The following is a 24967-nucleotide window of genomic DNA, read 5'->3' as shown; positions in this document are numbered from 1 at the left end:
GGGGCGGGGCCAGCAGTGAAAGCGATGCCAAATTTGTGAAGCGCACGAGGGGTGAAAGCGATGCTGAGCCTGCCCAGCCTGGGGGAGTGTAGGGAACCGGGAGGGGGAATCAGAGCGGGAACCGTAAGTTAGTTAGATCTCTCGGATAGGCTGTAACCCTTGAAGTAACCAATCAATGGGGAACAGAGGAGGGACCCGCGTGTTAGGTTTAGGTTATAAATATCAGTTTCTTGTTGTTTGTCACGATGGCCATTTTATCTAGGTGGAGAGCCCAGTTCTTGCAAGATCGTTAATGAAATTCTTTTCTCCTCCACAATCAGGTGAGCTTTTGTTTTCTTATAAGTACAGCTTTCTTTCTAACACATGGGAAGCTGTTTGGCATGCAACAGGTACAAAAGCCTCCAGGAGAAAATTTCTCCCCCTGGCCTTTTAGATGGCAGGGGCCAGAGCAGTAAAGAGGTGGTCCAAGCAGAATATAATCCAGGGATCTATGAACACAGCCCTACACAGCAGCACGTGGCAGACCTGAGGCCCTCCTGCCACCAAGAGGGCTCAGGTCCATGCTAGTCACTACCAGTCAGCCATGGCACAATCCCACAAACTTTGTGGCTCGGAGCCCTTTTCAACCCATCCCTGAGTACTATGCATTGATCTGAGTTGGCCACTCTGCATTGACTATCCACTGTCTCCCTCTTTATGGTCAAACTGCTTTTCTTTTTCATTCTGTTTAGGTAACAATAATAATGGTGAGCACTTGCAGAATGCTTCCTGTCTAGTATCTACCATGCTGAATGTTTTCTTTGGACCCACAGGACCTGCTGTGAGCAGGGACCAAGTCGGCTGCTCATTTGCAGCTTCTTGTCTGTTGTGGATGAGCCCACTGGGTGCAAAGTCTCCTTGGGAGTGGCCGTTGTCATGTCAAGAGAACGCTAGACCCTGGTGCCCTTGGGGTAAGCTCTCTGATCTGTTGTTTGAAGTGTTGGTTCCTTGCAGCTGGTCAATCTTGTGCCTGTTCCCTGGGGGTCGTGGTGTCAGGGGACCTGAGAGGCAGGGTTGCTGCTCCTTTGGTCCTCAATTTTGCCCCTGCTGAGCCACTATCTGGGTCACATCTGACTCCTTCAGAGGCTGCTGCTGTAGGGGAGGCACGTCCAGAGTCTGATTCGGGTAGAGAATGCCCTAGGGTCTCTACCTTCCTTCCTGTAGCAGAGTACCAGCAGCAGCGTGCTGTAATGGAAATGGGTGCGTTAGACATCAGACCATCCTGTCTCTGGGTTCCAATTCCTCCCCTACACCGTCTAGTTCTGTGGCCTATCTGAACCCATTTACCCTTCTAGAAAACAAAGCTAGGTAGAAAGGAATTTCTATTTCTGCTGTTAATGACAGTATCTTTTCCAATGCCAAGATATTCCCTCTGTTTTGCCAGAAATATCTTCCCTTTCATTCCTCCTGGCAGGGACATGGTTTTTTTTGTTTGGTTTGTTTTTTAAAAATATTTTTATTTATTTATTTAAATTGTATTTTTTAAAGATACATAGATCACAAAAAAAATGTTACATTAAAAAATATAGGCGGTGGACTTGACCCAGTGGTTGGGGCATCCGTCTACCACATGGGAGGTCCGCAGTTCAAACCCAAGGCCTCCTTGACCCATGTGCAGTGCTGATGCGCGCAGGGGATGCCCTTCCACGCAGGGGTGTCCCCCGCATGGGGGAGCCCCATGTACAGGGAATGTGCCCTGTAAGGAGAGCCGCCCAGCGCAAAAGAAGGTTCAGCCTGCCCAGGGATGGTGCTGCGTACACGGAGAGCTGACACAACAAGATGACGCAGCAAAAAGAAACAGATTCCCGTGCCGCTGACAACAACAGAAGGGGACAAAGAGGACACAGCAGAAGGAGACAGAGAATGGACAACCGGGGTGGGGTGGGGGGGGGTGGAGAAGGGGAGAGAAATAAATAAATAAATTAATTAATTAAAATATATATATATAAAAGGTTCCCATATATCCCACCCCCTACCCCTTTTAATATTTTTTATTTATTTTAAAAAGATACTTAGATTACATAAAATGTTACCCAAAAAATATAAGGGATTCTTATATGCCCCACTCTCCACACCTCCTACATTTGCCCCCATTAACAACATCCTTCATTAGTATGGTACATTCATTACAATTGATGAACACATTTTGGAGCATTGCCACTGAGCATGGATTACAGTTTACATTATAGTTTATTCTCTCTCCCACTCCATTCTGTAGGTTATGGCAGAATATTTAATGGCCTGTATCTGTCGTTGCAATGTCATTCAGGACAATTCCAAGTCCTGAAAATCTGGCAGGGAGGTTCGAGGGGTCTCTGCAGGACAAGACAACACTTGCTGGCAGCTCTCTCCAATTCTGGCCATCGACATCAGCATTGGCATTGGCCTCCCTCCCTGGCTCTGCTCATCTCTGGCACTGCGTTTCAGGGCAATCGCTGCTGCTTGTGTCCTGGTCACTGAGAGTGCAGTGAGAAGAATTGCAGAAAGCATTTCCCCAGGTTTGGAGGGCCCATCCCCATCCCCTGGGAAGACAGGCGCTTTAACACACTCTGGCTTCTCTTGCCAATGCTTTCTGCCTCTGGGGCTTTGTGAGCTGCTGTTTCCTCATTTGACCTTTCTCAGCTTGACCTCTTGGTAGAAACTTGGCTATGTGTATCGAGGACTATTTGTTCCCCAGGACAGGTTAACTAGTGTGAGGGTGGCTGAGGATCAAAGAATCCTGCAGAGAGGAAGGAGGCAACATTCCATTTCACTAGCCAGATGAATTCTAATAACTGAATGCATGAATAAGTTTGACGTTAAGTGCATACAGTGGTTGCCATAGGATTTCTAAAGAAAGATGACCATTTGGAGGTAGTGTGCCTGGATAAGGTTTTTGAAGGACTCAAATAGGAAGGGACATTGGGAAGGTGATCAGGAAAAATGATGAAAAAGCAAATTTTGGTTTTTGGGGAAGAGGGGCTCAACTAATTCTGAAAAAAAAAAATTCCTCATGTCCCAGTCTGCTCTTGCCTCTGAGGGATTAAAAAGTAAAAAAAGAATAAACCAAACTGATCCAAATAAAGTGATATTAATAAAATAACAAAAGCATAAATCAAATGGCAGAAAATGAATGTAGCTTACTTGAGAGCAATAGCCAAATGATTTTAGGAATGAGAAAAAAGACCCAGTACAAAGTAGAGAATAAAAAACTAGTTGGAGAATAACATGTTGGAATTTTTACCCCAAACTTTAAAACTTCAGTAAAATGAATACATTCCAAGAAAATATTTAACAAAACTTATTTAAGGAAAAAAGACAGCTTGAATAATCTGATAAGAAAATTTGAATCAGTGATTAATCTTTCCACAAGTAAAACACCATATCCAGGCAGTTTTATAGGTGAATTCTACAAAGTCTTTAAAGCATAGCCTTAAAAAAAAAACCCATAGTACTGTAAAATACAAACTTGAATTCAATTGTAAATGATGGACTATAGCTAAATAGTACAATTATAAAAATGTCCTTTCATGAACTATAACAAATTACCACATTAATGGAAGGTATTTACAATAGGGTGTATATGGGAATTCTGGATTTTGTTAATGATTTTTCTGTAAACCTATGACTTCTCTAAAGAAAAAAGAAAAAGAAAAAGAAAACCTTACACAAACTTTCCCAGATAATAGAAAAAGAGGGGACAGTCCCCAATCCACATAATAACTATGGATTTCAAATTTAGACAAGATCGATAAAAAGAAAGTAAATTACAACCCAATTCACACATGGATGTAGATGTAAACATTCTAAACAAAAACTCTGGGTGGAAGTTCATTTCCCGAAGGCACATAACCTGAAAACCAAAACCTGCTAAAGAAAAGTATAAAAAAAGAAAACTTACTTGTAAACAGCTTGGCTTATGTAAGCATTTGTATATGTACATATGTTTGTACATATTCACCAGTTCTAAATAAAATACTAGAATAGAATTAAAAAACAAAAACCAAAAAGCTCTGGGTGGAAACTGCCTTGGCTCTGATGCCATTGAAGGGCAGGATTAGTGAGGAGGAAGATACTGCCAGCCACTTGGAACCACTGATAACCACTGATGATCAAGACAAGATAACATGGGAAGTGGATGTGGTTCAAGTAGTTGGGAACACGCCGACCACATGGGAGGTCCCGGGTTCAGTTCCCAGTGCTTCCTAAAGAAGACGAGCAAGACAGAGAATTGATGTGACAGGATGGCACAGCAAGATGATGCAACAAGATGACGCAACAAAGAGACACATCGAGGAAACACGAGAGACACAACGAGCAGGGGGAGGAGGTTGCTCAAGTGATTGGCATCTCTCTCCCAAACGGGAGGTCCCAGGGTCAGTTCCTGGTGCCTCCTAAAATGAAGACAAGGAAACACAGAGAGCAGACAGTGAATGCAAACAACGAGGCAGGGGAGAAATAAATAAAAATAAATCTTAAAGACAGGACAGTAGCATCAAAAAGGGGGGAAGAGCACTGCTGAACCTTCTGTTCATTCATTTGTTCAGCCATCCATCCATCAATTCATCCATCCATTCATCCATCCATCCATCCATCCATCCATTCATTCATACCTTTTTTTCTAATGGTCCTGCACAGGTTTCCTTATTGCAGGTTTAATTATCTTCTGCTTGACCTGAGTTTGGGAATAGAAAATTCCCCCAAAACATTGTTCTTCTGATATTCACAAGAGTCTTTTATCAAAAATCCTTTGCTTAAGGGTCGGAGTGGGGATTTTTTTTATCTCCCCCACAAATGTTATAATATAGGGTCACCAAGCTGCACCAGAGAAGGATGTGCTAGGAAAGTGTCTTCTTTCTGTTAAGTAAATCATTTTTCTATGGCATTGGCTCAGCCAAGCCTTCTTAGCATCTCTGCTTCTCAATAATGTGAATGGTACTCCCATGAGTTGTGCTGTGCACAACCTGAACAGCCATATGTGGCAGGCCTGCCTACCCATAGAGGAAGATAAACAGAGGTGTGCCTCAGGGTAAACCTGGCATGTATCCCATCCCACCCCATGCAAGGAACTAGAATGCGTGTGAAGTCAGATATCCACACAAAGTGAGAGGCAGAGTTGCAGGACAAGGAGTCTCAGGGGGATTCCAGTCCTGGTGTTTGTTTCCTTGGAGGCCCATTTCTACCTCTGCCCTTCCCCTTTTTGATTACATGAACTTTCCAATAAAGCATTTCTTTTTTAGCATAAGTTTGACTTTTGTCATCAATGCATCCTGGCTAAATTTGGAGTCTTTTCCTTAACTTGCACTAAGTGGCCAATTATTCCGGTTTTCCACTGGGAGTCTGGCTGATTCATGAGACAATGCAGGCATTTTGCTTATCCAGGTTGACTTCCCATCTGCAACACTGGCCTAGCTGACTAGGGAGTCCAATGAACAGGGTGGTATACTCAGCCTATGAAATAAAGGTGTCATGACAACATTCACTCATGTGTCAGGACAGCCATCGCTCAGGCCATTCATTTTCAGCAGCTCCCCCTTATTTGTCAGTCACCCAGTGTATCTGCTGATGTTTAAAACAAAGCAAAACTGCAGGTATACTCTCTGCAGGGGTAACATATCAGAAGTGGGTCTTTTTGAGTGAAGAGGTGCTAGCTCCTTCCAGTGGTGGTCCAGGCAGGTATGGGCTCAAGAGTGAGGGAGGTGGGGCTTGAGGAGGCTGTAGGAAGAGGAGGAGGCCCCCAGACACTTGGAGCCACTAGTCATCAAAACAGAAGAATAGTACTGAGAGGGATGTTGTGTGTGTCTTAGTTTGTCAGGCTGCTAAGACAAATACCACATAATGGGTTGGTTTAGATAACAAGAACTTATTGGCTCATGGTTTAAGAGGCCAGAAGTCCCAAATCCATGGATCAGCAAGACCAGGCTTTCTTCTGGAGTTGGAAATGTCCTGGTGCTGGCTTGCGGCAGGCCCGGGGGTTCTGGGGCTTATGTTCCTCCTCCTGCCTCCTGGAATCCCTCACTTCTTGGGCCTGCTCTTCCTGTTTCCACTGACTTCTGGCTTCTTGCTGTGGCTTTCTCTGACTGCATCTAAATTTCCTCTCTTAATAAGGCCCCCAGTAATATGGATTAAGACCCACCCTGATTCAGTTGGGTCACATCTAAATAGGATCTCAGAAGATCCACCTCACAAATAAGTCCACACCTTAACTGATAATACATCTTCCAAGGATCCAATATACAAATGGGTTCATAACCACAGGAACACAGACTAAGAACAGGTCTTTTGTTGGGGTGCATCACTCAACCTACCAACGAGGTAGGGGGCAAACACTGTTGAGCCAATGCATTCATTATTTGCTCACTCACTCTTTCGTTCATTCATTCCTTCATTACTTGGTGACTGAGCACCGACTCTCTATTTGACAATGTGCTAGGAACTCGGAAGCCTAAGCGGCCTACTCAACAGATACCCTGATGTCTACCAAAGCCTGATTCTGTAGGAAATTAAAAAAGGGGGAGAAAAAAATCCCCCCAAAATGAAAAATGACTAGACTTTTCTCCCCATAACAGAACTTGAAAACTTACACTATTTCCCTAACAACTGTCTTTTGTTATTGTTGTTTTGTTTTGTATCATAACTGGGAGGTGAAGGGATAAGTGAGAGAAACCCATGGTGTCTGCCTTCCCCCCAACTTGAAATCAAATATAATAACCCACCAATATCAAATGAGGTTTGTCCCATGAATGAAAGCATGACTTTATTTTAGGAAGACTAGGAGTTTATCACATTAGGAGGTCAAAAGTGTGGTAAATATCATAGTGTTTGGAGTAAGACAGACACACAAAATCTTTCTCTACCACATCTTAGCTGTGTGTTTGCAAGTTAATCTTTCTGAACCTCAGATTTTTTTCATTTTAAAATAGGTAAAATAATAAATTGAAATACTGTTTTACTTTTCTAACTGCTAAAACAAATACCTTACAATGGATTGGCTTAAACAATGGCAATTTATTGGCTCACAGTTTAGAGGGAAGGAGAAGTCCAAAATCAAGGCATCAGCAAGGCGACGCTGCATTTTGCAGCTGGCTGCTGGCAATCCTTGGGGTTGCTTGGCCTTTCTGCCACATGGCAATGTGCATGGTGGCATCCTTTCTCTTCCAGGTTCCGTTGACTTCCAGCTTCTTGCTTCCCCAGGGTCTTCTAGCTGTGGCCTTTTTAAAAGGTCTCCAGTAATAGGATTAAGATCCACCCTGATTTAGCTGACCACACCTTAGCTAAAAATAACCTAATCAAAAGGACCTATTTACAAAGGGGCTTCATATCCATGGGATTGGATAATGGTTAAGAACATGCTCTTCTGGGGTACATAACTCCAAGGCACCACAAATACAGTACCTCAAGCATAGTTGTTGGCTTATCATAAGCTACTGTAATAAATCATAGATATCATCAATAGCCATTTGACAAAATTTAATGTCATTCATAATTTTAAAAAATACTCAGCATAGCATAAATAGACTTATGTCTTTGACCATCAACCAATATCATACTTATTGATGAAATCATAGAAATGTTCTTTTGAAAGACCAGGAAAACCCAGGGTACTTAACAGTGAAGAATGACATGGTCAGCTAGCATGGTGAAAAAGAATAAACCAAGTCAAGTATTGTTAGAGGTTTGCAATAATTAACAAGCTGTAGCTCAGTTTCCCCTCTTATGCATTGGGGAAAGGCTAACCCCATTCCCCATAAGCCTACGAGCCTAAGGGCACGACACTTCCCCACAAGTTAAATAAAGAAGTCACATAGAGACAGGAGAGTAAAGGGAAATGGACACCTTCCCTACCTACATATCAGAGGGAGATAAAATCCCTACTGATCAGGGAAGTGCACTTGGTCCAATGGATAGGGCGTCCGTCTACCACATGGGAGGTCCACGGTTCAAACCCCGGGCCTCCTTGACCCGTGTGGAGCTGGCCCACGTGCAGTGCTGATGTGCACAAGGAGTGCCACACAGGGGTGTCCCCCGCATAGGGGAGCCCCGCGCAGGGAGTGTGCCCTGTAAGGAGAGCTGTCCAGCGCGAAAGAAAGCGCAACCTGCCTAAGAATGGCGCCGCACACCCAGAGAGCTGACACAAGATGACGCAACAAAAAGAAACACAGATTCCTGGTGCCGCTGATAAGGATAGAAGTGGTCACAGAAGAATGCACAGTGAGTGGACACAGAGAGCAGACACCTGGAGGGGTGGGAAGGAAATAAATAAAAAATAAATCTTTAAAAACACAACAAAACAGAACTCTACTGATCAAAGAAACCTCTGCTCCTGCAGCATTCCAAGAAACCATAACTCCCTTAACCCACTATCTTGCAGTCACTATCAAGGAAAGTTTTTATCTCTAGAGCTTTCTATTGCCCTGCACTTCACTCAGACCCTCAACCCTCTCCCACCAACTATCATTTCCCCGCCTAGGAAAGTTCTGTATAAATTCAAATCCCCCCTTCCAGGGGCAGGCTGAAGTCTCTCTTCAGACCCCAGCCATGCTGGTGGGGGGGCTGATGTCTGTTCTTCTGACCCCGTCCGTTGGGAGAGCTTCTCAATAAATCTCTCTTTGTCTATAGTCACTTCAGTCTCCATGTCCCAGTAAGTGCTATATTTTCTCCAACAAATATCATCATGTTGGAATGTCCAGCTATTTAGGCAAGAAATTTATGTTTCTCAAGACAGGAAAGTTCAAGTAATTACCAGAAATATCTCAGTTAGTTAGTGAGGAAGATATAAAGCTGTTGCTCAAGAAGGCTGAAGTTAGTTAGCTGAGACCTTCCAGATTCATTAGTCAAGAAGGTTATTTTCTGGGATTGTCCACTATCAATGAGCAGGAAAGTCCAGTGTGACTGACAGAGGTTATCATCTTTAGCAGGGCTCCAGCTGCAGCTCCAGCTTTCCGAATGGAGAGGGCCATCTTTTCTAATGCCTTTCTCTAGCACATGTGCCCTTCATCTCAGGGCAAAAATGAACCAGAAACAAAACTAGTGACTGAGAGACTGTGGGGGCCCAAGGATGCAGCTGGGGGATCAAGGAAGCAGAGGTGCTGAAAGCTGGGTGGTGGCTTTTTTTTTTTTCTCTCTCGTTATTTCCTTCTTAAATTCTGCATCTGGTCCAATACTTTCTTTGGAAGGCAGCTGCCATTCTATCAGATGGAACCTTAAAAGTTGTTGCTATTAGATGATTTTTGACCTATATGGTTCATCCTTATATCTTGGTGCCTCCCTGGTGTTTCCACCGAAACTTTCATTTTAATATCCTGTTATACTAACACTTAACATGCATCAGCCACTCCTCTTAGATGCCCAGCCTCCTTTTGGCATTGTAGATGCACAAATGAACTGACCAAGCTCCCCTCCCTGGACTCATGGGAGCAAGGGGTGTAGACAAAAAAAATCCAGGTTTGAATTGTGGCTTTGCCCTTTCCCAGCCTCAATTTCGAAGCATAATCAGATCCCCAACATGAGAGGTGCTGGACACCCAGATCCCCCTAGGATGTCCCAGGCTCACAACTGGGGGCACTATGGAACAACGTGCTTTCAGCTTCCCATTTGCTGCATCTCTCTTATGGCTCTAAAGGGCTGATCAGAGCCAGATTGCCATAGACCTGCATTGCTTAATGTACATAGCACACGTGGCTATTGAGCACTGGAAATGCGGAAAGTCCAAATTACAATGTACCATAAGTGTAAAATGCACACTGGATTCCAAAGACTTAGTAGAAGAAAAATAATAGTAAATATCTCATGAATAACTTTTAAATATTGATAACATGCTAGATAATATTTTGTTTATACTGGGCTAAATAAAATGTTATTAAAATTAATTTCACATGTTTTTACTTTTTAATGTGATTATCAGAAATTACATATGTGGCTTGTATTATATTTCTTTTTAAAGATTTATTTATTTATTTATTCCCCATCCCCACTCCGTTGTTTGCGCGTGCTGTCTGCTCTCTCTGTCTGCTCATTATGTGCTCTCTGTGCCTGCTTGTTTCCTTTTTAGGAGGTACCTGGAACTGAACCTGGGACCTCCCATGTGGGAGGGAAGCACCCAATCACTTAAGCCATCTCTGCTCCCTGCTTGTTGTGTCTCTCATTGTGTTTCCTCGTTGCATCATCTCATTGCATCATCTTGTTGCATCAGCTCGTTGTCTTGCTCATCTTCTTTAGGAGGCACCAGGAACTAAACTCGGTACATCCCATGTGGTAGGCAGGTGCCAAACTGCTTGAGCCACATCTGCTTCCCTGTATTATGTTTCTGCTGGACAGCATTGCCTTGAACTTTTCCAAGTCAGCATTCTCTCTCTGCCTTGGAAATAGTCCCACAGAGTTCTCAGTGCCAGAAGCCTCAGCTTCTTCAGAAATATTAAAATATAGCAACTACTGTGCCTCAGACATTTGTTCTGAGTTACAGTCTTGATATAAAACATCGTACTTAATTCTCACAGCTATTCTATGAAGGAAGAACTAAGACCCTGCCCAGGAAACTAAGGCTCAGTAGAGAAGTTAGGCCACTTAGCGGAGGTCATGCAGAGAGTAGGAGCAAGAGGAGAAGGCAGGAGAGGACACCAGGGCCCTGTGGCCACAGTGTGCCTTCGACCTCACCCAGTGTTCTCACAGTCAAAGCATTCCATAGCCCCTCCTGTCACAAAGACCCCCAACAGTCTGAGAATCCTGTGGGCTTCTCCTAGATACAGGATGCAGAATCTTATCCTCAGGGACCCGTTTCCATCATGGTTGCATTGATCAGCCCTGGATCTCCACGTCACGCCATCCCAGTGAGATCCAGGAATCTGACTGAGGGATCCCCACCCTTAGGTCCAAGGGTGGGCTGTTTACACTTCAGAATGTGGGCAGAGTTAGTGGCAGGGTAGCCCCAGGTCTGAGAGGCACACCTGATTCAGGATGCAAGCAATGCTGGTGTTTGTGAGGATTTGGGGACCAAACTGTCTCCAGGGTGCTGGACATCTGGTGTTGGGAGCATGGGACATCTGTGTGTCTTCTCAATCTCATTAGGTCCCTTGAATGCAAATATGATCAGGTTACTTCTATTTCAAGGACCTTCTCTATTCCCCAATCCCATTTATTTTTTCTCTTTTTTTTTTTGAGGTACCGAGGGCAGGAGATTGAACCCAGGACTTCGCATGTGGGAAGCCAGCACTCAACCCTCAACCACTGAGCCATATTGTTTTCCCTGAGTTGGTTTCTTCGTTTTTTTTTTGCAGGCAGGAAGTTTACTGGGAAGCTCTCCCAATGGAGGGGATCTGAAGATTAGACTTCAGTCCCCCTACTGGCATGTCAGGGCTCCGAAGAGAGATTTTAGCTCTCTTCGTTCATTTTTGCTTATTTTTGTTTTTGCTCCTTCAGGAGGCACCAGGAACCAAAGCTGGGACCTCCCATGTGGGAGGTGGCGCTCAACCGCTTGAGCCCCATCTGCTCCCCCATTTACTCTTTGCCCCCCTTTTATATAAAAGTCTTTAATAAAAACAGCCCTCTCCAGTTTTTTCTTTTTCTTTTTATATAAAAGTCCCCCATTTACTTTTAGCATGAAGTTAGTAAAACATCTGTCTTCTGCTCATCTCTCCAGGCTCCTTCTCTTCACATCCTCACGCTGGGTCTCAGGCCATTTGAAAAATATTTTAATCCCTCAGTGTCTAAATAAATATATGGCCAGAATTCATTAATTTGTTCAGTTTACTAGGTGAATCATAGTGGTGGATCAAACATATAAGATCCCTATGGTCCTTTGCAGAAAAAAGTCCAAACCAAATAAAATCCGCATAAGTGCATGCTGGCACGTGGAAGATTGTCCTTTCTTACAGATTACTGACAAACCAGTGACCAAGGAACACTTTCAGAACAAACGCAAAAACAAAGCAAGTGAGGGAATGTTATTTCCAGTACACTAGCCTGGCAAATTATCCCACACTCTTCTCTAGGTAGTGATTTCTTCAGGAAAACTTCCTGAGTTGGCAGATGCAGGGGGTGAAAATATTTCTAACGGAATGAGATACCTACTGCCGTGTTGCTTAGCCCTGTGCCTGATATAAATGTTTTATGGACGGATGGGTGGATGGGTGGATGGATGGACCGACGGATGGATGGAGGGATGGGTGGGTTGAATGATGGGAGCATAGATGAATGTTTAATTGGATGGATGTTTGGATGAAGGAGGGCGTTGACCTGAGAAATCGAGCCGGAATTTCAACTCCACTCCATCAGGGGGCGCTGCAGGACGTTTGCTCCGCTGAGGTTCCGCTCTAGGCCGCTGCCCACACCTCCCAGCTGCGTTTCCGCCGAGGCCGGGCAGGTGAAGAGATTCCTGGCGAGCGGCCATGGTATGGTGTGAGTCTTCGCCGACTTGCACCATCGGGCGGCATCTCCCGCCATCCTACACCCTCTGGCGCCTTCCCTTCTGTCCCGCTGCCAACCCGCGCCGTAGGTGTCGGCGCTCCGGGTGAGTCCACTGCAGCTCGGCTCTGGGCATCGTGTGCGCGGGGAGCGGTCCCCCAGGCCCTGCGGCGGCCCTCCCCTCCCCCCTAACATACACCTTCAGAGGGCGGAACCCGAGAGGGCAAGGGAGGGGAAATCCTGCCGAGCCCGAGCCCACACCGGCCGCTCGGGATTCGCATTTCCTAGAGAAAGCGGTTTGTCAGTTCATCGTGACCGTCGGCCGAGCGCTGGTTCTGAGCAGACCCCGTGCGGGTGCCAGATCCCCTGTCTTTACAGCCACCCCGTGGAGAAGGGTTTAGTGTCCTGTTAATGACGAGGACGCCAGGGCCCAGCCACGAATGTGCCGAAGTCCCGCAGTGAGACGAGCCGAGTTTAAACCCGGTTCTGAGGGGCTCCAAAGCCCTGTGGTTTTCCCTTACTGCGGGACCTCCGATTTTGGGCATTTTAAGCCCCAGAAGTCACCTTGTTGGATGCTTATAAAGAATTGGCCATTGTGCTATGTCCTTATGACCTTTAGCTCATTCTTTAGTAACTTAAAGTCCAGTGTTAAATCCCCCACTTTACAGACTGAAGTTTAAATTCAGGACCCCCTCTCCCTCCCAGGGCCCCAGGGGGATGGAGTCTGGGTTCCAGGTCCTGTATCAGCCAACGTCCCCTTCTCTCCTGCAGGACCCTGATCCACACTTCTGGATGTGCCTGCACTCTGGCCTGGGGATGAGGATGCCCCATGGGTAAGTTCCTCTGCTTGTAAGCACCTTGCAGACCGGTGGTCTCCAGGCCGGTGTGTGTTCTGAGAACTGTCCAGCAAATCCCTTGTGTCTGAGTGTAGACAGAAGCCTGGTGTAGAATTGGGGGACTGAGTTTGGGGGCCAGAAAGACTCAAGTTCAGGCTTTGGCTAAGCAACTTATTAGTCATGTGATTTGAGGTAAGATACTTCCTTCTGAGCTTTAGTTTCTGTAAAGTAGAAAAACTGCAGAAGCTCTCTGAGGGCGGAGACCTTGTCTGTTTTCTTTGTATGTGAATCCACAGTGCCTACAACAAGGTATGTACTCAATAAATGAGGGACGAGTGAAGAATTTTCACTTGGTCTTCTTGTGGCCTCTCCCGATGTGGAGAGATGGAATCTTTATATGAAGTGATGGTAGCTTCCAGGGTCTGGGGCTCAGCTGGACTGCTTTCTCCTACTTGGGTGGGTTGCAGGCTGCTAACGTGAGCTGCTTGTCCTGGCTTGCCTTCTGCGCTCTTACCCCTGCATACGAAAGTGATTGTGGGCTGCCTGTGTCCTGGTCATTGATAACGCAGGGAGAGAAATCACTGAAAGCAATTCCCCGTGTTTGGAGGGTCCATTCCTGTCCCTTTCAAACCCTGGAGCTTTCCCACACTTCCTCCTTCCCACCACCTTTTGTCTGCCTCCTGGTGCCCAGTACATTCTGGTTCATTGAGTGTACTTCAGGTGCCTACCACTGCTGGTTCCTGTGAGGCTCTGAGAAGGGAATATGGGGTTGGGGTCTTGCTTCAGGGATTGGTTTTGAAGACACAATTGAGGTCAGCCTTTTTGAGAGCTCCCCACCAGGAATACTTTTCTGCCTCACCTTACCCTTGCCTCCCAGCACTAGTCACACCCTGTGACAATTACTGGTGTTCCTGCCTCTTTGCCTCGAGCTATTGCCACCTTGAGGGCAGAGTCTGAATCTTTTCTTTTTGATTTGCCCAATGCCAGTCAGATGGTTACAATTGTAGAATAAATGAAAAACAGGAGATGGGGAAAAGGTTGTTGTAACATGTCAGGGCTCATTGCCTGGTGGCTTGTCAAGGAAATCCTTTTGAGCAAGGCAAACTGTGTGGACAGGGGGAATAAGGGATTTCCCCCAGTGGCCTGGTGCTCAGCCCACTCATGCCCCCTTGACGGGGGTTGGGTCTGTGGGCCACCAGGAAAGATGCCCCCATGGATTGTAGTTGTGATGTGAGGCACCAAAGCAGAAGTACAGCCGGGCAGGGCTGATGTAATTGAGCAAGCCATGAAACTGGCTCTGACTCAGATAGAGATGAGCCACTCCTGTTCCTGATTGACCTCCTTGTCCACACCAGACCCTGCTGTGCCAGGATGATGCACTCCCAGACTTGTCCCAGGTTTAGCATGCTATAGCAGTTTGATATAGTTATGAGTTCCAAAAATAGATATTGGATTGTTTGTAATCTGATCTGTACATGAGTGTGATTAAGTTATGATTAGGACTTTGTTTGGGCTACATCATTAGGGTATTGAGAGCCCAACCCTTTGGTGAATGGGGACTCCCAGATAAAAGGCATGGCAAGGTAGAGATTTGGAGGCATTTTGATGTTGGGGTTTTTGGTATTGGAGTTTGATGCTGAAGCCTTAAGTTGGAGCCCCAGGAAGAAAGCTCATAGAGGAAGGGGAAGCCAGCCCCAGGAAGAGAGGACCTACGCCAGGAGAAGAACACGGAGAAACAGAGATGGCGCCTTAGACATGGCTGAAGCCCCAGGGAGGGAGACAGAGCCATTTGCCTGATAGTCTACAACTGACCTTGTGGAGAAACTAGACAATCTATGCCCAGAGAGAAGTAGGACCTGGGAAGAGAGGAACCCTGGAAGCCTGAACCCTGGGAGACGTTTGCATCTATCTTGCGCCAACATGTGAAAATAGACTTTGGTGAGGGAATTAACTTATGCTTATGGCCTGGTAACTACCCCAAATAAATACCCTTTATAAAAACCAACTGGGAAGCGGATTGGGCTCAACTGATAAGTGTGTCTGCCTACCACATGGGAGGTCCAGGGTTCAAACCCAGGGCCTCCTGACCCATGTGATGAGCTGGCCCATGCGCAATGCTGATGTGTGCAAGGAGTGCAGTGCCACGCAGGGGTGTCCCCTGCGTAGGGGAGCCCAATGTGCAAGGAGTACGCCCTGTAAGGAGAGCTGCCCTACATGAAAAAAAAAGCACACTCTGCCTAGGAGTGGCGCCACACACATGGCAGAGCTGAGGCAGCAAGATGATGCAGCCAGAAAAAAAAGAGACACAGATTCCCGGTGCCCCTGACAAGAATGCAAGCGGGCACAGAAGAATACACACAGCTAATGGACACAGAGCAGATGGGGGGAGGCGGGGGGGGGGGGTAATAAATAAATAAATCTTAGAACAAAAAACAACCGATTTCTGGTATTTTGCATCAGCACCCCTTTGGCTGACTAATACACATACTGTTCATTATTGTACTTCAGGACCAGTAGAGTGTACATAAGATGAAGCTTAGAAGCTGCAGAGGAGGTAACTCAGTGCAGGAAGACCCAGGAGAGGTGTCTTCATCCTGTCAGGAAGCAGCTGGACCTTGAGGACCGGAGGTGAGGTCTGTTTTCTCTGGAGTTCTTGGGCCTTGTGTCCCACTAGGGTACACATGGGTTCTCAGGGCATGATAGATTCTGGGAAGTAAACTGAGGTGAGATGGAGGTGGCTTTGTCTTGATCCCCAGTTTTATATCCTCTGGGGCCATCATCAAGAGTGTATTTGGTTCCTCTGTGCCTACTTGGGTTCTGAGAGTCTTTGGGGAATCTTTAGATTGGTGTTAGGCATCAGAATATCTACCAGGACTCTCTCAATTCTCTGCTCTGGAGTTTGCTATCCACTGTTTCCTCATCTAGAAAGCAGGATTATAGCAAAGTGATTTTTAGTTAGGATTAACAGTCCCTGTCTTCCATAATGTAAAAATTCCGTCAACTTTTGTCTCCTACTGGGGAAGGTTAAGTTTATACAGGACAAGATGGCAGCTGCTGGGTCCTATGCTGTGTTGCTTTCCCCAGCTCAGACTGTTTTTTGGGCTTCTGATACTTTCAGCATGCCCTGGGTCCTTTTTTGTCCTTCTGTCTGATGTGATAACAGGCTGCCTGAGTCCTGGTCATTGCTTATGCTGGCAAAGGAAAAATTGCAAAGGTGTTGGGTCAGCCTTAGGTGACGCAGTGGGGAGAGCATGAAGTAGGCAGGGAACTGAGGAAGCTGTCAGCAGATTCGCTTCCTAAGGCCCCGATTTCCAAGGATTTCCCTATTAATGAGCATAATGGTTTCTTGGACATGTTGTAAGCAGTGCCAGGTGGGCTGATCACATGCTGGCTTCTTGTCCTCTGCAGGAGTGTCACATGTCTGCTGTTCGGGTGTGTGAGCGGTGGGTGTCCTTGGGTCCAGGTAAGCAGTGTCCTGCCTTGTTCTCTAGAGCTCTGGTTCTGTACAGGCTGCAAGGCCAGAGGTGTTTAGGTCATGTGATGTGGGGCGAGAATTCATACAGGAGAAGGCTGCTTCCCTCTGCTCCCAGCTTTATCCTTGTCTGCGCAGTGGGTCCAGGTCCAGGCCGCCTTCTACCTTTGTAGAGCTGCTGTAGAAAAACTGCTTCCAGAGCTCTGGGCTCTGAGAGACCCTGAGGAAGGCCTCTTTGATGTTGAGAGGAAAACAGCAGCAGGTTGAAATGGACAGGTGGCTGCATTTTGGTGTCACTTAGATTTATAACTAGCGGTCAGCTGAATGCATTTCTGTGAGCCTGAGTAGGAATATTGTTAAACTTTGATATTAGTACCGCTCAATTCCAATCTTTTAGAGCCCAGGGATTCTCAGTATTTTTTGCCAAAGTTAGTCTTCCTTCCAACTCCTAGCAGGGAAGCGGTAAATAATCACTGAGAGAACCAGGGGCAGCTTCTGTACCTGTAGGCTGTGACTCTGCTCCTTGACCTGTTCGCTGCTCTGTTGTTCAGTTCCCAGGTTGCTGTCATCAGCCTCCCCTCTCAATTCACCATCTGCCCTTTTCTCCTGCATTTGAAAGTGATCATGGGCTGCCGGTGCCCTGTCACTGATTGTGCATGGAAAAGAATCGCTGAAAGTATTTCCCCATGTTTGGAGGGTCTGTCCTTTTCAGACCCTGGAGTTTGCTATAGTTTTTCCTACCACCTTTTTTTTTTTTAACCTTTTATTTTGAAATACTTTCAAACCTACGGGATAGTTACAAAAAATAATACTATCGTGCCACGCAAGGGTGTCCCCCGCGCAAGGAGTGCGCCCGTGAGGAAAGCCGCCCAGCGTGAAAAGAAAGAGCAGCCTGCCCAGGAATGGCGCCGCCCACACTTCCCGTGCCGCTGACGACAACAGAAGGGGACAAAGAAACAAGACGCAGCAAATAGACACCAAGAACAGACAACCAGGGGAGGGGGGGAAATTAAATAAATAAATACATCTTTAAAAAAAAAAAAAAAAAGATAACAGTTGTGAATAAATGCACTATGGGGTGCATGCAGTGATTTCCATAGACTTTCCGCAGAGCAGCTTCCTGAAGGTGGTGTGCCCAGGTAGGTTTTTAAAGGACAAATAGGAAGGGCACATGTGTCAGGGAGAGGGAACACCATGAGGGAGACCTTAAGGCTGGAGTGAGCAGGGCTGGGTGGATGGAGGGGTGGTGTGTGTGCATAGAAGTTAGGAGCAGGATGGGGTAACATCTTTACATGTCATTGGTCTGAAATAGATGGCCATTAAGTGTTGGGAAGAGAGACGAAAGGGCAAGTATGCACAGTTACAGAAAGAGTGCAGCTCAGTTCTGAGATGTAAAACAAATTCCTTCTCAGCCTGCAGGGGCTCCTGAGTTTTGCCTACTCCCTGGCTCTTTGACATGTGCATTGGCATCACTCACTGGCCTCTGTTCCCAACTCTTCATTCCTCTGCCATTTTTCTTTTGGGGACTCCCCTTAGAAGGGCTGTTTTTTTCAGGTCATCCTGGAGGAATCGGTTGGAATTAAGAGATAAGAATGAGATGAGAGAGGGAGGATTAAAGGGAATCCTTTGATGCAGCCACCTTCTAGTTCCTTCCATGCTCTCCTAATTTAGAATTTTTTCTTCTCTCTATAATCTTGGCTTGTTGAATATGCTATGGGAAATGATGCATTGCAGGGTTTTTTTTTCAGTGTGGGATTGCCAGCTAACTGTTGTCCTGTGTGCTCAGGACCCCGTGTAATGTGTTTTCAAGAAGAGACTGGACCATGGTGCTTTTAAGGTGTGAATCGGTAGTGCTTCTCTAGAGCACGAATATTCAAGCTGCAAAGTCAAGGTCACTAGAGGGGAGGGGAAGGCTGCTTCTAATTGCTTGCCTTCCCCACTGGGACCACAGGGGCATGTGGTACTCCCCTCCTTTTAAAAAAAATTTCTTTTTTCACAATTCCTGAGGCACAGTAGGTATTCTAAGCACTCTGGGAGAAGCCATGTATCTTGTCATGTTAATTTGGATCAGCAGTAGCTTGTCGAACTAGAAAGAGGGCTGGATTTTGGAGTCAGGCTAATAAGCTGAATGGTTTTCTCTGGTAAGAATACTTGTTAAAAAGTTACTTGTGGTATCATCACAATCCCAGACTTCCTGACACAATGAGTTCTTAACATTTGCCCACAAGTGATCTTTCCTCTTATTCTCTTACTGGGGAAGCATTAAAGAGTGGTTCTCAAAGTGTGTTGTCTGGACCAGCACCACCACCATCACCAATTCTTGATCACACTAAAGGTTGAGAAGCACTGTGTTAAGAATCAGTGAGAATCAGAGGCAGCTTGTCTTCTTTTATCCGAGCTTGGGCTGTTTCCCAAGCTGTTGGCAGTGACTGCCCTTCTCGGCACACTCACTGCTATTTTCTTCACCTGCATTCGAAAGTGATCATGGGCTGCTTGTGTCCTGGTCATTGATAGTGCAGGGAGAGGAACTGCTGAAAGCATTTCCCCGTGTTTGGTGGGTCCATTCTTACCCTTCCAAACCCTGAAGCTTTCACACACATCTTTTTTTCCCACCAACTTTTTTTTTTTAATTGTGTGTGTATGTATAAAAGATAAAATTTCCCATTTAACTGTATTTAAACATTCATTTCATTTCAGTGGTATTAATTACATTTACAATGTTGTGTTACCACCCCCGCTATCCACTGCCAAAACATTTTCATCACCCAAAACAGAAATCCTATAGCCATTAAGCAGTAACTCTGTTCCCTTACCACCAACACCCCCAGAGTCCCTGTCAACCTCCAATCTAGCTTCTGTCTCTATGAACTTGCTCATTCTAGGTATGCCACCTAAGTGGATTCATACAGTATTTGTCCTTTTGTTTGTGGCTTATTTCATTCAAAGTGTTGTCTTCAGGGTTCATCTGTGATGTAGCATATTTCGGAACTTCATTCCTTTTTATGCTGAATAATTTTCCATTGTATAATATACTATATTTATCCATTCATTTGTCAATGGACATTTGTGCTTCCATCTTTTGGCTCTTTTGAATAATGTTATCAACAGTAATGTACAAGTGTCTGTTCAAGACCCTGCTTTCAATTCTTTGGGATATATACCTAAGAGTGGTAACTTTTGTTATCTCCTGGTTCCTGGTGCTGTATGTATGATCTGAGTGCCCCTTCTGGCCTGCCTGGTGTAGGGTACTCTGAGGCTTCAGGACGGGATGTTGAGGCATGGGCCCTGCCTCAGGGACCTTTTGGGCTGGTTGTGGAGGGCTTTGAGAACTCCTCCCTGAGGTCTCCTGGAAGCTTTCTCTGCCTCCCCATCACATCTATTTCCATGCCCCTGTGGAAATTGTTGGGTTGCTTGTCATTCCCTTCTGCTATGATGTTCCTGAACACAGTTCCTCTGTCTTGCACTGTGCCTGGTGCTTGACAGGAGCACCTGGACAGAGAGAAAATGAGGAGAGACAATTTATTGTAAGGTGACAGGACTCATCACATTGTGGAGTGTCAGGGAAAGAAAGTGCCATTGAGCAAGCCATCCTGCCCAGGCCTGAGGAATTTTCCTCGTTTTTCTTCTCCCATTCTGTGTTTTCCCCCTGGTGACCTGGTTTATTATAGCCTGCCTTTAGCCCTTGCCCTGGATTGCTCTGTGGCATGAGAAGAGCTCATGGTCCATGAGGGGTGGACTTGCCCTCTGGCTTGGATTAGGGTGGCAGGGACTAGAGTGGCAGTCAAGGTGGGCAGAGCACAGGCTATCAAGGAAGGTGTGAACACAGCCCTGACGCACCAGAGGTGGACCTGAGGCCTTCCCGTCACCTATTACCCTGCTGGGTCCACGACTCCCCAAAATCTCCTGGCCTTGTCACACACACTGATTAGCAATCCACTGATCACAGATTGTCATATACAGTGAGACGTGTTATTACTGGCACAGGTGATCTGCAGACTCCTTCCTAGAGTTACACTTTCCTAGTCCCTGAGAAAAGAATGGCAGTTCAGGGACTGATGGTAATAGCCAGCATTTATCTGCACCACTGTGAGTGTGGGAGGTGTTTCTTTTTTGTTTGTTTTTTCATCCTTAAAGTCATGTGCATGTTCCCTGGACTTTGGAGGTTGATGATCTAAAGGGAATTGAGATGAAAATGGCTTTCTGTTTCTTTCCAGTTTTGTCCTTGGAGCCTCTTCCTCTTGGGTACTGGAATGTCAGCAGGAGTATGTTGTGATGGAAAATGGGTGGATTTAGGCAGCAGACTCTAGTTGCTCCTTTTAACCTACCTAGCTCTGATCTGTGCCCAACCTCTATTTCCTCTCCCAAAATACAAAGTTAGGAGAGCAGTGAGTTGTTGGGTGTGTGTGTGTTTGTGTGTGTATGTGTATGTGTACTTATGACCACATGATCTTAATCTTTTCTAACCCTAAACCCCAAACAATTCCAATTTCCTGGCAGGGCAGTTTTATGTGGGGCCTTAACAAGATACCATGGTAGCTTCTGGGGCTGTATGCTTGACTGAGCTGCTCTCCTTGACTCAGCCATTCCCCCGGCCTCTGGCATCAGCCCCCCTTTCTGGCTCTCCCACTGCCCTTTTCTCCTCCTGCATTTGAAAATGATCATGGGCTACCTGTGCTCTAGTCACTGGCACTGCAGGGAGAGGCATTGCTGAGAGAATTTTTCCCTGTATTTCTATTTGGGTTGATGGAAAAGTTTTGGTAATGGATGGAGATGATGGTAGCACAACATTGAAAATGTAATTAACAGCACTGGATTATATGTTTGAATGTGGTTAGAAGGGGAAATTTTAGGTTGTGTGTGTGTTACTAGAAGGTAAAAAATTGTTTTAAACCTATAGGGAACCCTAATGTAAGTCAGAGACTATAGTTAATAGTACAGTTATAAAAAGTTCTTTCATCAGTTTTAACAAATGTATTACACTAGTGCAAGGTGGTAAGAGTAGGGTGGTGTATGGGAACTTGGTATTTTGTACCTGAATTTTCTGTAAACCCACAACTTCTTCAATTAAGAAAAAGAAAGTATTTGCACAAGGTGAAACATAAGATGAAATACTCCATAGGTTTAAAACTTTACCTTTCTGGTGATTTGGGACAGCCTGTGTCCAAGCATTTATTTGAAATATCTTCCACAAAGTAGAGCTGAGTGGGGCCAAAAAAGTCAGTTGTTTGAGAAACAATTGACATACTCTTGACTAAAATGTAGTAATCCCTCACTCAATCTGAGAATAAATGGAATGTCCTTCACTTGATGAAATTAAGAAATGTGTTTTATCCAAAAACAAACAAAAAAAGACCTCAGTGTCAAAAGCCCCTGATGAAGTGGATGTGGCTCAAGTGGTTGAGTGCCTGCCTCCCACATGGGCGGTCCCGGGTTTAGTTCCCGGTGCCTCCTAAAAAAAATGAAAAAATCAAAGCAACCAACTCAGGAAGTCAGTGGTTGAGTGCTGGCTTCCCATATATGATGTCCCATGTTCAATCCCCGGCTCCTAGAACCTCAAAAAAAAAAAAAAAAAAGACCCTGACAGTGCTAGTCAATTGCCGTAATTGTGAGAGGCTTGAAAGAAAATTGTTTCTTGAGACTAGTTTGTTGTACATGAACTGGGAGCTTTGGCATGGTTGATTGGGACCCCCTTCATGTCAGGTTGGGGAGGAGATGGTGCTAAAGACTAAGTACTCATATGCTTCCTTGACCTCCCAGGTCTCATCCTTAGATCTGGAGACTGAGGGGAGTCTGGAGTCAGTGACCCTCTGGTAACAAGGGATCTGGGTTTGCCTGGTTATTCTGACCATGGTGAGTTAATGCTGAGGGCTGGGAGCCCATAGCCAGAAGCTAAGCTGGGTTATCTTTATGTAGGTGGGAACCCTGAACCATTGATCTCACCTGTCTTTGTCTCTTTCAGATTCATGATGGTATTTGTGGACACCAGAGTGGCACAGAACCGAGATTGAGGCTGCCAGATGAAGCATCACCAGAGCTCCTTCATTCTGCACAAGAGAAGAGAGGGAAAGGCTTAGGGTCCAGACATTGGAGATGCTGTAGCTGGGCTCTGGATTGTACCAACAGGGCCAACAGAGGGCAATGGGCAAGGCCCAGTCCCATGTCCCTCCACCATACCTGGCACGGCTTTATAATAACAAAGAATTTTTCTCTTAGATTTGTAGCCCTTTTCGTCATCATCCTCTCCTCCCACCCATTCAATAAACAAACTTGCTCAACCTGCCTTTTAAATCAGTAATAACCCATGTGCCAGCAAGGCTTGGTATGGAGAAAGTGGGCCAGACCTGCGCAAAAGCAGGCCCTTGCTGTCCATGTTTGCAGGACATGGAACTTTTCAGTGCTGAAACCAGAAAAGTTCTGGGCAAACTGGAGTTTGCCTGTCTGGAAGGTAAAATTCAGGGTGTCAATCTGAGAGGATGGGTATTTAAATGTAGAGCAACTGTCAGTGAAACTTGGAGGGGAAGGGGTGTGTTCAGGGAAATGGGTCAGAATTTCTGTTAATGATGTGGTTTTTGGAGATATGGTAAAATCAATAATTGCAGCAGTGCATCAATCTGCTAAGGATGTGTGTGCACGAACTTTAATCCCGAGGTTACAGGTGGAGGGGACTGCACAGTGGAAATTAGTCCCAAAGGCCATTAGGGAAGGGTGGAGTTAATTGCCCCATTCCTTCATTTGAAATTCAAACCATCTTGGCTGAGGTTGAGGTAGAATTCACGTTCTCAAGCCTGCCTTGATGAGGTTGGCACCCTGATAATCTGCTGGGAGTAGACTTTTTTTTTAAGGAGGCACTGGTGATTGAACCCAGGACCTCCTCATACATGTGAAGTTGGTGTGCAGTCGCTGAACTACACCGCTCTCTGGGGTAGGCATTCTTGATGGTTGAAGTGCTCCTCTCTGCCAGCCAGTTCTTTGCAAGAGCCATCTGTTAGGCCTCAAAGCAAGGCCTTTATGGATAACCAGAGATGGCATGAAGAAAACTTTAACATGAGAGTTAGGCAAACTCACATTGATTATGTCAGCAGAGGTAAGGCGCCAAGGCCAGTCCAAAGTGACTCAGACCTGACTTCCTGTGTTGCAGTTTCACCCTTACTTAAATACCCAAGTTACTACTTAGCATTTGCTTTGATTATGCATTAGTTTTTATACATATGGATGAACACATATAGCTGGTTATATAATTGTATGATGAGCATGTTCAGGAAATCACGCTTGTACATACATTGCTTGATCAAGAAAGGGGCAGATAACTCCACCCCTGGGTAGAAATTTTACTATGTTAATTAAGCAAGTTGAAGTGAGGACAGCAAGGGCCTGCTTTTGCGCAGGTCTGGCCAACTGGTAGAAGCTAGTTTTCATACTTCATTGCTTCAACAGGGTATTCTTGACCACCAAAAGCAGAATTTGGCCCAAAGAGGGTTGCATTTCATTACCTTCTGATTTACATACACTTCTTTGTATCCTAGCAACAGGGAGAGAAACAAGTTACTTTCAGGTATTCTGTCATCCTACATCCATCACATCCAGAAGTTGAAGTTCCTTTTTCTGCCTTCCCCTCTCATGCAACTTTAATCAACTAGTTGTGGCTCCCAGAAGAGGGCCAAGAGGAGTCTGGGGCCACATGAGAAAGCTGTCTGCTGGTATGGATGGGTGACAGCAGAATACAGGCTTGCATGGAGACACCAGGTGTGTTTGACCTGGAACCGCATCACCATGTAGAGCCTCTCACTATTGTGGCTGAGGTAGGAGCCATCCCAGCTCTTCAGGGCCTGAGGAAATTGTAGAAGGGCATTAGAACCAACATGGCCCAAGAACCAGAAATGAGGTCAAGGAAACCAGAGCCTGAACTACATACAGGGCCTGTAAAGCAGCTGGTGGGAGGTTACATAGCAGGACTGCAAGGAGAATGGAGAACTGGACAGAAAGAAAGTTCTTTCACTCAAAACATTACAAGCCAGATACTGAGCTAGGAACAGGGATACAATGATTAATGAGTAAGACAGTTTCTGCCCTCCAGGGTATCACAGTCAAGTGTGTGGATAATAGTGGGTAATAACTGCTGTTCATCAAGACAGACATGGTGCCTCATGGACCTTGTCTAGAACAGTGCTATGCAATATGGCAAGCCAATAGCCACGACAGGCTATTTAAATAGATTTTTTTAAAATAAAAAATTCAGTTTCTG

The 24967-nt window shown here is 45.6% G+C and overlaps 1 long non-coding RNA gene and 4 other non-coding genes across 5 annotated transcripts; all 5 read left to right on the top strand.

The window, feature by feature from the left end:
- Nucleotides 1-2453: 2453 nt before the first annotated feature.
- On the top strand, nt 2454-2586 carry LOC111761573 (small nucleolar RNA SNORA71). The gene has a single exon (XR_002794903.1). It is a non-coding gene; the product is annotated as a small nucleolar RNA SNORA71 (small nucleolar RNA).
- A 9747-nt stretch (nt 2587-12333) lies between these two features.
- Nucleotides 12334-23000, top strand: LOC101428056 (uncharacterized). Its single transcript, XR_001117937.4, has 5 exons — nt 12334-12523; nt 13189-13250; nt 15762-15881; nt 16662-16716; nt 22685-23000. It is a non-coding gene; the product is annotated as an uncharacterized lncRNA (long non-coding RNA).
- LOC111761576 (small nucleolar RNA SNORA71) lies at nt 13768-13901 on the top strand. Its single transcript, XR_002794906.1, has one exon. It is a non-coding gene; the product is annotated as a small nucleolar RNA SNORA71 (small nucleolar RNA).
- Nucleotides 17330-17455, top strand: LOC111761571 (small nucleolar RNA SNORA71). The gene has a single exon (XR_009183378.1). It is a non-coding gene; the product is annotated as a small nucleolar RNA SNORA71 (small nucleolar RNA).
- Nucleotides 19190-19322, top strand: LOC111761575 (small nucleolar RNA SNORA71). Its single transcript, XR_002794905.1, has one exon. It is a non-coding gene; the product is annotated as a small nucleolar RNA SNORA71 (small nucleolar RNA).
- Nucleotides 23001-24967: the final 1967 nt, after the last annotated feature.

The sequence above is a fragment of the Dasypus novemcinctus genome, chromosome 24, assembly GCF_030445035.2.
Source record: "Dasypus novemcinctus isolate mDasNov1 chromosome 24, mDasNov1.1.hap2, whole genome shotgun sequence".
In the NCBI taxonomy this organism is placed as follows: Eukaryota; Metazoa; Chordata; class Mammalia; order Cingulata; family Dasypodidae; genus Dasypus; species Dasypus novemcinctus.
The sequence above is the reverse complement of the archived record's forward strand: the minus strand, read 5'-3'. Positions and strand labels throughout refer to the sequence as shown.